This window comes from Physeter macrocephalus, chromosome 16 (genome assembly GCF_002837175.3).
Source record: "Physeter macrocephalus isolate SW-GA chromosome 16, ASM283717v5, whole genome shotgun sequence".
Taxonomy (NCBI): domain Eukaryota; kingdom Metazoa; phylum Chordata; class Mammalia; order Artiodactyla; family Physeteridae; genus Physeter; species Physeter macrocephalus.
Window position 1 is genome coordinate 75,492,017 of NC_041229.1, and position 15,039 is coordinate 75,507,055.

Sequence of the window (15,039 nt, forward strand, 5' to 3'; positions counted from 1 at the left end):
GCCCCCAAACAGTTGAGAGGGGTACTAATAGCAAGCATTGAGTCTAAAAGTCAGATTAGGGTTGTAAAAGGAGAATTATGAAACAAATAAGCAAAAAACTCAGACACACATATAGGGCTAGATTAAAAATAGTAAAAACAACACAAGCAAAAAGCAAATTTTTCATGCCAGTCGTTATGTTAAATGTTTACATATACAGTCATCTCTCCATGTCTGTGGATGTGGAACCTGGGGATACCGAGGGTCAACTGCTCTGCATCACTTTATATAAGGGACTTGAACATCCATGGATTTTGGTATCTGCGGGGGTCTCGGAATCTGTCTGCCACGGATATCAAGGGACGACTGTATTAGCGTATGTCAATCCTCTGAGGGAATTTATGAACCACACGTGTATTAAGATTGATCAAATTACAGCTGAGGAATTGGGAATTAGAGATGCTAAATAACTTGCCTAAAGGTCATGCAGCTCTTAAGTACCCGAAGAGGGATTCCTATCTAGATTTATTTCGTACAAAAACACATGTTCTCCTTCAGTGTTTTAAACTATCTGTCAAGTTGGGAGAGTCCTGAGTTATTTCTGTGAACACTATTTGTGTGATCTGATATGTCGTAATTCGTGAATGAGTGTACCAAAATTGGGTGGGTAAGTTTGGCTTAAAGATACATGGTTAGAGTCCACAATATAAAGATGTTAATAAATGGGGCATTCCAAGTCAGAAATTGTTAATATTTATCCCAGATCTATGACAAATATGTGTAAATTTGAGGAATGTCATTTCTTCCTTCTAGGCCTGTTTCTCCATGCTTATTATAATGGGAGTGAATTTGCTTGTCTCTAAGGACACTTTATGAATAAATATTCTATGATTCTGCTATGTGCATATCCATGGCATATGCCTCTCAGATCATTAGGGATTAAAATAAGTGATCCAAGTAGTTTGGCTTATGTCAAAATATACACTAACACTTATTAAGTTATATATATATGATGCTGTTTTCAAAACTTTATTTAATCATTTCAACAAAATTATGGGTTGAGTTCTATTATTACTCCCTTGTTACAGGTGAGGAATCTGAATGCTCAAAGACTGAATAAATTTCCCGGTGTCATATAGTAACAGTTGTAAACTCCAGGATTCAAATCTAGATGTTTTAGTTTGAGAATTTGTGCTCTTAATTATTGCCCTTCTCTGCCTCTGTCATCCCAAGATGACTGTAGCCCATATCACTCTGCTGAGTAATTACACATTCTAATGAGACCTGAAACATAGGCAATGGGGCTGGGGTGCTATTTAGATCTCCTTGGAAAAAGCTACTCCCGAAACATTTTGAAAACTGATTTAAATAGTGATTTGAATTCCATTCGTCTAACCTGAATCAAGTTGAACCATATGCCAAAGATATTAACATGGTGATTTCCTACCTAGAATTTTCTTCAGTGGCAAAATGTTTACTTGTAATGCTAATCTTATAGATTAGCAAACCCTCAACAAAATACTAGGGAATTGAACCCAGCAATATATAAAAAGGAGTATACACCATGACATATGGAATCTATCTTCGTAATGCAAGGTAGGTTAACATTTTAAATAAGTTAATGTAATACACCACATCAATAGAATAAAGGTCAAAACCCACATAATCACCTCAGTAGACACAGAAATTCAGCACCCATTCATGATAAAAACATTCAACAAATTGGGAACAGAAAGGGATTTCCTCAACCTGACAAAAAGTCATCTAAAATAAAACCAGAGCTAACAGCATGCTTAACAGTGAAAGATTGAATGCTTTCTCTCTAACATCAAGAAAAGGACAAGAATATCTGTCTGCTCTTGCCATTTCTATTCAACCTTCGTACTGGAGGTTCTAGCCAGGGCAATTAGGCAAGAAAATGGAATATAAGACATTCATGTTGTAAAGGAATTAGTAAAACTATCTGCTATGGTCTGGATGTTCGTGCCCCCCCACCCCCAAAATTCATATGTTGAAATCCTAATGCCCGATGTGATAGTATGAGGAGGTGGGACCTCTGGAGAGTTAGTAGGTCATGATCTCTATCTAGAGATTCAAAACAATTCATATCAAAATGCCTGATGACATTTTTACAAGAATTTGCAAGCTGATCCTAAAATTCATATGGAAGTTCAAGGGGCCCAGAATAGCCAAACCAATCTTGAAAAAGAAAAACAAAGTTGCAGGACTCACACATCTAAGAATAGAGAATTGAGAACAGAAATAAACCCGCATATTTATAATTCAATTGATTTTCAATAAAGGTACTAACACAATTCAGTGGGAAAGAGCATTCTTTTTAACAAATGATATTGGGACAACAGGATGTCAATATGCAAAAACTATAACTAGGAAGAAGCATAGGTTTAAATCTTGGTGACTATGGATTAGACAATGGTTTCTTAGACATGACCAAAAGCAAAAGCAACAAAAGATTTAGATCAACTGGACATCATTCAAAATAAAGAACTTTACCCTTCCAGGAACACCATAAGTACAGGGAAAAGACAACCCACAGAATGGATGAAATTTACTTCAAATCATATATCCCATAAGGGACTTGTATCTAGAATATATAAGGAACTATTATAGCTCAATAATAAAAAGACAAATAACCCAATTTAAAAATGAGCAAAGGATTTGAATCGACATTTCCTCAAAGAAAATGTAGAAATGGCTAACATGCACATAAAAATACACTCAACACCACGAGTCATCTAAGAAATGCAAATCCAAACCACAATGAGATGCCACTTCATACCCACTAGGATGACTATAATCGTAAAGATAGATGGTAACAAGCGCTTGTGAGAATATGGAGAAATTGGAAACCTCATACATTGCTGATGGGATATAAGATGGAGAAGCTGCTTTGGAAAACATTTTGGCAGTTCCTCAAGTGGTTGAGCACAGAGTTACCCTATAACCCAGCAATTCCACTCTTAGAAATATACACAAGATAAATGAAAGTACATGTTCACACAAAAACCTGGGCATAAATGTTTATGGAAGCATTATTTATAATAGCCCCAAACCGGAAATAATCCAAATGTCTGTCAACTGATTAAAGGGTAAATAAAATGTGGTATTTCTATATAGGGAATGTAATTTTGTAAGAAAAAAGAAAGTATTGATACATGGTATAACATGGATAAACCTGGAAAGCATTATGCTAAGTGAAAGAAGTCACAAAGGACTACATAGTTAATGATTCTATTTCTATGAAGTGTCCAAAAATAGGCAAATCTTTAGAGGCAGAAAGTAGATAAGCAGTTGCCTAAAACTACAGAGGTGAAGAAATTGGTAGGTGATCACTAAGAGCTACAGAGTTTCTGAAGTAATGAAAATATTGTAAAATTGGTTGTGATGCACATACAATTCTATGAATATACTAAAAGACATTGAGTTGTACCCTTTAAACAGGTGGATTGTATGGTATGTTAATTATATATCAGTAAAAAGCTATTGAAAAATAGTAAGTCCAAACAATTTGAAACAAATAGTAATATGCTACAGATTTCATCATTGTTGGTTGGTTTTACACTTTGAGATCAATCGTTTCTTGGAAATAATACCACTCCATCATTCCTCAATTCTTTTTCTGACACATAGCCTGGAACTAGATCTCCATCTCCATTTCTTAAATGTAATTCCTGTCTTTGCTCAAAGAACTCAGAAAGTAAAGAGGATATTACATGTGGGAGGAGTTAACAAATGTTTCATGGAAAAAGTCACCCTTTTTAGAAATAAAATCACTAGACTAGGTAGAATTTCAAAAAGTATTTCATTTGTCCCATTTATTCTCTACTGATTCATTGTCAAAAGATATCAGTTTATACCCCTGTCACCAACTGACAAGTTAGTGGTTTATACTCACCTCCCAAAGTGTCTCACTTTCTTTTTGACTATTCTACAGAACGGTTCATCCTTATATTTAGCAGAAATCTCTTTCTCAATAAGTTGAGATGTAAATCCTTCTGCTTTTATCACTTAGGGCCAAAAGATCAATCAATTTTCTCTTTTCATCATGACTACCCTTCATTGATTTGCAAGTATCTATCATGCCCAGAAGCAAAGAGGTGAAGGCAAGGAAGTGAAGTAAGGAGGACTATGAACTAGAATTTGATCCAGATAAATGGGCCTTGGACAAATTACTTAACATCTCTGAGTTTCACTTTCACATCTGTAAAATGAGAACAATAAAATCTACCTTGTAGAATTCTTAATGAAATTTGTTGGATAGCTTTTATTTCTAAGTGCCTGGCAGAAGGTAGGTATTCTAGAACATTAGTTCCTGTCTTTTCACCATTGCCTGCTTCTACCTTTTTCCCAGTAAGCTTTTCCAGCTATTTTGATCTTCTGTAATGTAAAATGAGTATAAAACATGTGTAAACTAGACTTGACCTGTAAGCATAGGCTAAAATGGAGAGGGAGCAGAAAGGACTCCTCTGACCTCACAGGGATTTCGATAGCCTACTTCTTACAAAATTCACAATATTTTGTCTGCCTTCTAGTCTGAACACGTACCTTCCCTTCCACTTGCCATTCATAAGAAATTCTTGTTTTGTAAACAAACCCTAACCTGCTCATTTGGCCAAGAAACAGGGATTTTTTTCCTCTCTGAATTCCTTTCAACCCTACAGAGAGTTTGTGTTTTGAACATATGTAGTTCAGAGTTTTTGCTTTCCTGGTGGTTCTTGCCTTTATTCATTGATAGGCAAGAATTTATTTTAGAAACAAAACTGGATGTTCAATCATCATAGTATGACATTTTTAGGAATAGGAAGAAACTAACCTTTCTTAAGTATGTTCAGTAAATGTCATCATTGTACTCAGTACTTTCCTTGTGATGATCTTAAGCATTTACTATTATATATCTGCATTTTACATTTGAGAAAACTGAGTCACAGAAATAGAGAGACTTGCTAAAAGTTTCATAAACAATGCCATCTGTCCCCAAAGCTTCCCTCTCCATTACACACTGCAGTAGCAGACTTGGGTAGCAGTTATCCTGATTTTACCTAAGAATTTAGTGTTGGCACCAGCAAAACTCCTGAATTTTATTGTTGTGGTCTGAGTCCTTTTCCAGGAGAATAAAAATGAAATACATAAAAGAACACTTGGTTAGTGAATGAGGAAATCAAAATTCTCATTCTAGCTATGCCAATAAATGACTGTGGGATCCTCGGAAAGTGACTACTTTGGAGAATAATATTTATATTTATATGGAGATCATTAATTATATAGAATCTTTAATGACTTTTAAAAAACTCTTGAATCTTCCACATCCTTTCTGCCTCCTTCTCTACCTAGTCTTTAGGGATGTTTGACATTGAAAAGTCATATATCTACATAATGGCTATACCTTTTTTGTTTGTTTGTTTTCTCTTCAGGATTAACTTATCTAAGACTGATTCCAAGCAGGCTTCCTGACAGAACAGAACTTAGCCTCCTGCACAGCTCCTTGGAAATGTGCCACAGTTCTAAATTGTGATCCTGAATCCCTGGGTGTCCCAAAGCTCTCTCAGGGGGAGAGCCATCAATATTGTTTCATAATATTCCAGATGTCATTTATCTTTTTGACTCTCATCCTTTCCTAAGTACATGGTAGAGTTAGACTGTCTGACAAGGGACATCACAACAGATTGAATGCAGAAGCTGACAGGAGGATCCAGGTGTATTTCAGTGTCAGATATTCAAGGCACTTGCAAAAATGTAAAACATTGCCACTAATTTTTATTTTTGCTAATTTTTCCTTTGTTTTGGAAAATATAATTTTAATTAAATATTATTGTTTATGTTAACATAGAACAGATTTATTATTTTTAAATTAATTAATAAATATTTTTGAAAATTTATCAGTTTTAAATATTTTTAGTATAGTAAATATAAACATATAGAACCCACACAAACATACGTTTTTTTAGACATTTGAATAATTTTTAAGAGTTTAAAGGGCTCTAGAGACCAAAAGCTTTGAGAACCACAGGCTTAAGGCAATCAATCCTGATAGGTTGCTGAGATGGGCTTGGGTCACAGCCTTGCTCATGCCAGAGAAGGGGCAGACATTTCTTCAAGACTTGCTACATCCATGTGTGCTGCCCCTAGCTGCAATGGACAGCAGAAAACCCCTTTATCCACTACTGCTGCTATCTTAGTAAATTACCACCAATACACCTATTCCAGGCAGAGTGTATTCACTTCTTGGTCACTCACATGTACTCATTCAGCATTGATTTAAAATTCCTGTTAAACAAACATAAGTCCAAATATAAAACCCAATTAGAGGTTCTGAGAAACGAGTGAGTTGAAAAATATGAAGAACATATGTCTCACCTATTTAGATTCTTGAATTTTAGGTTTTTCTAGTTTTATACCTGGAGCCTAGGAGGAGAATCATTAACCATATGAAAGTGTAAAATTGCAAGCCTCTTTGATACTGTTCTCATCACTCCAAGTCCCAGGGATGGTTATTATGTTATGTCGGTAGGAGGAACAATGGGAAGATTGCTTGGAAAATATGACATTTTGTTGCAGTGACAGACTCTAATTTGTTTATTCTTGCTGGTATCAGTGCCCTTACAGAATCCACAAATACACTAGCTCTGGTTTGGCCACATGACTTGTTTAGGGCAATGGAACAATAGCAAATATGATGCAAGCAGAGTCTTGAAGTTTTCACATTTAAGCTTGTCCTCTCTTGCTGCTCTTGGAGCCCCAAGTCATCATGTCAACAAGCATGGGCTGGCCTGCTAGATGATAAGAGACATGTGACATGTGACCCAGTCATACTCATCACTCCAGCTGAGGGCAAGTCAGCTGTCAGGTGTATGAGGGAGGACATTCGGGATCCGCTAACCCTCAGCCATCCCACCTGTAACCACAGGTGCATGAGTAAGGCCAGATGAAAGATTCAGGTACACCAGAACTGCCTAGTGAACTTGGAAGCCAAATAAGTGGTTGAGGTTTTAAGCTTCTGAATTTTGGGTTGGCTGATTTTACAACTGTAGAGATTTGATACCAAAATTTACTGCAATTTTAATGCTTGTAAACATACTTATAGAAACTTCTTTGATACAGGTTTAGTCTGTCATATTTCCTGACTTCTACGAGGAAGTAAAGAAGCCAATAAGATCTAAAATTCCTTTCTTAATTTGTGTTACCCCAGAGCCTTAGAATCTTTTGCTGCAAATGTGCTGGCAGTGAAGGTTGTGGGAAGGCTGGGGGTGAGGTGGGAAATGAGTTTGGAGTAGGTGCACTTGGTTGGTTAACTGTAACTGAGGTAGGCGGTACATAGGCCCCTGGGCTGGACAGCTGGTGTCTGTCAAACGGAGTAAAATTGAAGCTTTGTTTTCCCTGACACTCCAAGGACAAAGTTAATAGCAGGAGCTGAGCTCTCCTGGAGTAAAGAGATAAGATGATCACTCCTGAGGTCAAGGAAACCTCCCTGTCTGCACCTGCGCAGGAAGGCTCCTTGGGGGTCAAAAAAGGAGGGGGAGCCATCCCATAATAACTGTGGACGTACCCCCACAGGCCTCAGCACTGGAATCCATCTAGCAAAAAGTTGCGCATGAATGTTGGGGAGGGTCCTAGGGCAGGTCAGGTGTGGAAAAAGAAGGGAGGTAGTTGGCCAAAGGTAAACAAAAACCGGAAAGAATTGCCCTATAGAAATGATTTAACTGCCTCTTTACTGTACTCCTCCTCATTAGGAATGAAGCCCACACCCTTTCTCTCCGGGTGTGAATTTCTGTCTTGCTTCAGTCTTTTTTTTTTTTTTTTAATTTATTTAATTAATTTATTTTTGGCTGCGTTGGGCCTTTGCTGCTGCGCGCGGGCTTTTCTCTAGTTGCGGTGCGCGGGCTTCTCATTGCAGTGGCTTCTCTTGTTGCGGAGCACGGGCTCTAGGTGCGCGGGCTTCACTAGTGGCACGCGGGCTCAGTAGTTGTGGCGCGTGGGCTTAGTTGCTCCGCGGCATGTGGGATCTTCCCAGACCAGGGCTCGAACCTGTGTCTCTTGCACTGGCAGGCGGATTCTTAACCACTGCGCCACCAGGGAAGCCCCCTTGCTTCAGTCTTAAATAAACAAACTGTTTCTCTGTGTGCTCTCCCACTTGTTGTGCTGTGTCTCTAATAATAAACTTTGTACCTGTTTTTACAGTTTTTGCCTACTTGAAACATTCTTGCTTTCAAATGGGGGCAAGAGCCAGGGGCACTTTGCTTCTAGCCTCTAGCCCCTGGTGGTCTGGTGAATAGGATTCCTGGTTTTCATCCAGGCTACGCAGGCTTAATTCCTGGGCAGGGAACTAAGATCTTCCTTCAGGACTGCTCACTGCTGTCTCTCTGAGATCATAACAATTTTCTCATTCTGAGCTTTGGTTTCTCTAAGGAATAAGTCGAATCACTGAAATTTTCATTTTGTTTCCCCTAGGAAATTTTGAAAGATATTCTCTGCTATGGGACAATAAATAATAATAATAAAGATTACTTGGTAATATAGAGATAAATGGCTTATTAGGGATATCAAACTGGTAGCAGAACTTGAAGCATTAAAAGGCAAGATACAACTGTTAGGGGAGAACTCGTAGCAGAGATTCAGGCTGGAGACTCAGTGGGAGGAACAACAAAGGCTACTTACTTAAGTCTCCTTTAAGAACATTTTACATTTTACAATGTGACGTGCACAGTGAATGTCAGTTACCTTACCCCAGGCCTGACTTACCCATAAGCCTTGTTAGATTAGGAACAGTACTACTCTCTCTAAACTTTTGTGCTTGGATTTTAAAGAGGGTGGGAATTAAAACCAAATCTTAGGTTCAACACTTACCAGATGCCTTCTCCAAGACCTGATCTATAAAATGGGGTAATACAAATACCTAAAAAAAAAAAAAGAAAAAAAAAAAGAAAAAGAGAAAAGAAAACCCTACGTTTGAAAACTGTGACAACGACCTGCTCCTTCTCTCTCTCAGTGACACTACAACATATGCAAAGAAAATGTACCTTTTTTCAGGGCCACATAATGATGTATGTGGGCCTCTAGGCAATTTTGCCTTCATGGTCCCCCTTCTTCCATAAAAACATACTACAAAGTAAATTTTATGACTGCATTGGTATACAGACAAATATAATCCTTGACCTTAAAGGTTAATTTTTTTTCTGACTTTAAAGGAAATTAAAACATTTTTGTGGGGAAAAAAAAACCTACAAGAGATCGTAAGCATTCTCACCACACACACACACACACACACACACACACACACACACACACACAAGAGAATTAAAGAGAATTAGCCATGTAACTGTGAGGTGATATGATGTGTTAATTATCTTGATCTTGGTAATCATTTTATAATGTATATGTATACCAAACCATCATGTTGTGCCCTTAAATATATAAAATTATATTTGTCAATTATTCCTCAACAAAGCTGGAAAAAGAAAAAAATGATAGAATTTTTAAGGACTTCTGTGAAGATGTTGGGAAGGAGAAAAGGTGTGGAAATGTCCATTTGAGAAGGTAAATTTTTTCCTTGGTGGAGTATTTATGAAAAAGGAATGAGCCTGCAAGAGAAGAAGGTCATTGCTAAGTTTAAGGCTGAAGTACTTTTACTGCTACTCAGCAGTGCATACATGCTTATGTCAGGGCAGGGGGAAGCTAAGCATAAGGAAGATTAGATCAGTTGTAGAAAAAGAAGTCAGGGCTGACATACCAATGCGGCATAGCAGACACAGTACTTAGGAATCAGACTACTTTCTTTCACAAACACTGTTCAACACAAGTCTCCTTGGGCCCATTATCCACATGGTCTTGGTCTAGATTGCCAACATTCCATGAGGAAGGAAATAATAAAGACAAAAGCAGAAAAAAATTTAAAAAGCAAACCACAAAAATAGTTCACTGTTAAACATATATTCAAGATCTGGATCTCTGGAAAAAAATATTAGAATATATACTCTTCTGACAAATCTAAAAAAATAAAAAGAGAAAGAAAGCACAAATAAGCAAAAAGAGAAAGTGCTGAGATGGTAGTAATCATGCAAAAAGGATGTAAAATTATATACTGTGGGCACTGACATGTGAAAATCCTAACAAAATGGCAGGCGGGAGGTGGTTCTGTTAATCTACTAATATAAATTAGCAAAATAGGATAAAATTGAAAAGCTGAATATAAGAACATATGACAAGTACTTTAAAGGTTATCTGAGAACTATTTCTAAGTTTTTTTGAGGTCAGATATCTTTATTGTAGAATCCTTCTAACTTGTGATTCCAATTCCTATGTTATGTAAATCTATTTTTCCAGAAATATAAAAGATGTAAAGCCATTTAATTCACTTCATGAAGCAAGTATACAACTGATTTCAAAATATCACAAAGATGGCACATAAAAGGAAACTATGAATCCAAGAGATTTGTGAGTATTCAAAATAAAATGCTAGTAAATAAATCCAACAGTACATCAAGAGACTAATGTATAATACTAATGTATTATATTTGTCAATTACTCCTCAACAAAGCTGGAAAAAGAAAAGTATTGCAAATATGATGTATTAACTTGGAATCTGAATCATATAATAGGTAAAAAATAATTATTCCAATTGATAACTAAAAATTATTTGATTAAGTTTCAACTCTTATTCTGATAAAAATACAGAAATATAAAAATTACTCTAAAATATTTAAATTACAACATCTATCCGAAAATAATCACATCAAAGTTAAAGGAGATACACTCAAAGCCTAACCACTAAGAAATAAGGATAAATCATGCACCATTATTTTATAATGAAATATTTTGTGTATATAAAACTATAATGTACATATAAGATAATTTGCACATTCAATACCATGAAAGAAAAAGAAAATAACTATTTATATTCAGGGGGTTTCACTCAGATGTGATTTCCCTTTTTGATCACCTTCTTCTCATCAGGAATAGAAGGTATCCTAGGTTTTGTATTTATTATTCTGTTGATATATGACTAAACAATGTACTGGCTAGTTTTGTATGTGGTCTGGCTCTATATAAGTTATATCATATTGTATATACTATTTGCAATGCATTTTTTAGCTTAATACCATCATGTGAGTCTTTCATGCTAATAGTTGTAGCTACCTTTTATTTTTGAAAGATATTTCATACCGTTTACTATTATATTGTTTGAATCAGCAGCAATATATGTTCCCTTCTTCTGTAGATGGACATTTAGGTTAGCTGCCTGAACGTTTGTTTGATTGCTTTGCCAGCAACATTCTTGTGTCAATTTCTTTGCACATAATGTCATGCACGTCTGACTAGACAGGTACTGTTCAATATAATTTTCTGATGCTTTGAAATATTCTACAAATCTGTAATTTTTAGGAAAGTAAGGGCAACTACACTTATCAACACTTCACACGTGGATTTTTTTCTGTTTTTTTTTTCTTATAGAACTGCACATTCTAGCCTCCATGTGTCTTAATCTAAAATTCATAGTTTCCATTTTGACCATTTTTTGCCTTGCCTTTTAGACGGTTATTTTCCCCCTCTTTATTGCCTTCTTATGAGGGGAAACCTCATTTCTTTTTTATTTTCTTTCTTTTCCAACTCTCTATCCCTGTTTTTAAAGCAGTTATCTTTGAAATTTTATCATCTATACCTAATTTTACAAAGTCTAAAATTTATCAATGTCTTTTATATACTTCTAGACAATAAAAGAATTTAAGAATGCTCTAACTCTGGTTATCTCGTTCCACCCTTACACAATTTTTTCAGTGGTATTTTAGTACTCAATTTACTATTTTAGTATAACTTCTCAAGTAGGCATTACTTCTGTAAAACTGAATTAAACTAATAAAAAATCTAACTGTATAATTATTTTTACATGTTGTAGGCATTGTTATAAGGTTCTATTTTTTTATGGGCATTAGGAAAAACCTATTTACATTCATCTTGGCCTATCTTTAAACCTCAATATAGCTGGATATACTTGTGTAAACTAAACGAAAATTCCCTGAAACTTATTTCAACCGATCCCTCAGAATTTAAGAAAAATAGCCATTTAGGAATTTTAATGTATGTTATAAGCTAATAAACCATCAGGAGAACCTCAGGGTGATGATTCTGTAGAAAATAAAGGTACATTTTAATTGGCCTTGTCTGCAAAACTAAATCTTTATTAAATCCCCTTATTTCCCATAATAATATAGTTGTTTGCAAAGGTTCAATAAGAATTTGTCTCCATTTCTACCAAGATCTAATTGGATAAACCAAATTTATAACCATAACCATGCCAGAAACATCACATTGGAAAGTAAGTTGTATTTAATTAGATAGGACAAGCCTACTACTCAGAAATAAGAACTTCACTTCTTATGTGGAGAAGATGCTTACAAAGTTCTCCCAGGAGACTGGTCCAGTACCTGTTCTATGACTTGGAGTTAGATTTAGTAAATAATATAACTTCTTAGTAGACCAGAAATTTTAATAAACCTGGAGAATCTCAAAAAAAGAATATATCCTTTCAGCTACAGATTCTGTAGTTGAAGACTGGTAGAGGCATATGGGATAGTTCTTGATTTTAGCTTCAAAACAGATAATCAGATAAGAGCAGAAGAAGAACATTTCTAGTAGAAAAAAGTGATCAAACTTATGACCCTAAATTTATGAAGTCTCTAGACAGAAGTTTTCTCTCTTCTTTAGTTCTGTTAAACATGCAACAAGGGGTCCTTTATGTAGTAATCATTACCTCTTGTTTCCTCTGTGTAAATAAAATGAACCAGATAGAAGAGAACATGAAATCAATGATAATCAGAACATTTGTTAAACAAGCTTATTTTGTCAAATCTATTCCTTAGATGTGGAGGTCAACTATGGGAGGTGGGAGTGAGGTGGGAAGTAAGAGGAGAAAGCAGGATGAAACCAAAATGTGAACTAACATTTTCCAAAGAGCTTAGTCCCAGCAAGTCTGAGTGAGGCACAATACTCTCCCGGACCTTCCCACAAAACACCAACACTATAAGTGGGAAAAGCGAGAACATTTAGCAATGATACTTGCTCCAGGGGCAGGAATGGGGGTGTTCTTAGATTTTTTTCATATCCCTGTGAACTCTTGTTTTTCATGTCTTCAGCACCTACCCATAACCAGTACTGTCCTGAGCATAACTAGGCATTTTAGCACTTCAGGACAAAATGAAATGTATAATATGGGTAGGGAATAATAGACTATTTCCTCTTTTCTACTTAAAAGTTTTTTTAGGCTATGGAAGGTCTAGAGATATCTTTGTGGGATTGAGATAGTAATGACAGCAAACACTTATCTAGTGATCACTGTGCTGGCACTGTTCCAAACATGTTACATATATTCGATCCTCCAACCCAACAACCTTATAAGATATCAGAGGCAAATGTACTCTGGAGTTAATAAAGTTTAAATTTCAGAATCAGATATTTAATTTCATATTTATAATTTTGTATTCATTTTCTTAAAGGATACTTCCAAAATCATATTAGTCTTAGGCCCCCAACACTGGCCCCAAGTTCATACAGCTAGTTAAGATGGCAGAGCCAGATTTAATCTCAGACTGCCCAGATCTAGACTACACACTCTGTCACTTCAATTCTGTATGGTCTGGGAAAGCTAAAGAGGATATCGTATATTTCCATGCCCAGGCCTTCCAAGTCATTCTGTTGTAAGGCATTGATCTCATTTATGAATGAGATAAGACTTAAATGTTTAAAATTTCTACTTTACTTGAATTTACCACCAATTCCATTTAAATTCTAAATAGCTATATGATTATTATTATGATAAATCAACAAACACTATTATTCCATTTTTCAAAGTCTTTCTGATGCTAAATAATTTTCTGAAAACTAGATAAATTACCTATCTAGGAAATGGAGAATCTGTGATTTAAATTCAGGTCAATCTGACCTCATGTATTTCACTGCTATTCAATATTGCCTAAATTCAAGATCTCAGAATTAGATTTACTAGTACTATTTTTTTTTTACTTTTATTTGCCATTTCTTGAATAATTTTATGTGTTAGTAGACATGTGTATGTTTTTTAAATTGCCATAACAACCCTTCAGGATAGTCTTAATTATCTTCATTTCATGGGAGTTTGTTGACATTTGAAGAGTTCACTAACTTTTCAGTTGTTCCAGAGGCAGTAAGTGGCAGAGACAGGATTCCCAGTGAGACCTGTTTACATTTACCTTGTCATGGGGAATTGGCATCAGTAACACTTTATGAACCATCCACAGAATCAAGACTTCTTTCTCCACAAAGCTGCTTCTTGTGTATGAACCAAATGAAGAACGCCCTGCCCTTGAAATCTCCCTTTATTCTCTAACTTTGGCATTTTTCAAAAACCATTGAAATCCACCGCTAAACTGTAAAAATTCATCCAAGGCTTTGAGGACCTATTCCTCAACAAGTGTTCTAAAAACGTTTTGAGCACTCTTAGCGTCACCAGTTGTTCCAGAGGCTGTAAGTGGCAGAGACAGGATTCCCAGTGAGACCTGTTTACATTTACCTTGTCATGGGGAATTGGCATCAGTAACAATTTATGAACCATCCACAGAATCAAGACTTCTTTCTCCACAAAGCTGCTTCTTGTGTATGAACCAAATGAAGAACGCCCTGCCCTTGAAATCTCCCTTTATTCTCTAACTTTGGCATTTTTCAAAAACCATTGAAATCCACCACTAAACTGTAAAAATTCATCCAAGGCTTTGAGGACCTATTCCTCAACAAGTGTTCTAAAAACGTTTTGAGCACTCTTAGCTCAAAACGTCACTGGAGTAAATGTAGAGGTTCACACTGTGCCAATATTGCCATGATACACGTGCTAACAATCACATTGCTGTTGAAAGTTACCTTGTGCAAGTATTTGCATCTCCATGGGAATATTCTATCGAGTAAGATATGTCACTAGAAACAACAGAAGGATTTTTCTTTGTCTTTAAGTATGGATTGAATTGATTTTTCTAAACGGCTCCAAAGTGTGGGCTTTCATTCTATAATCCATCCTAAGTG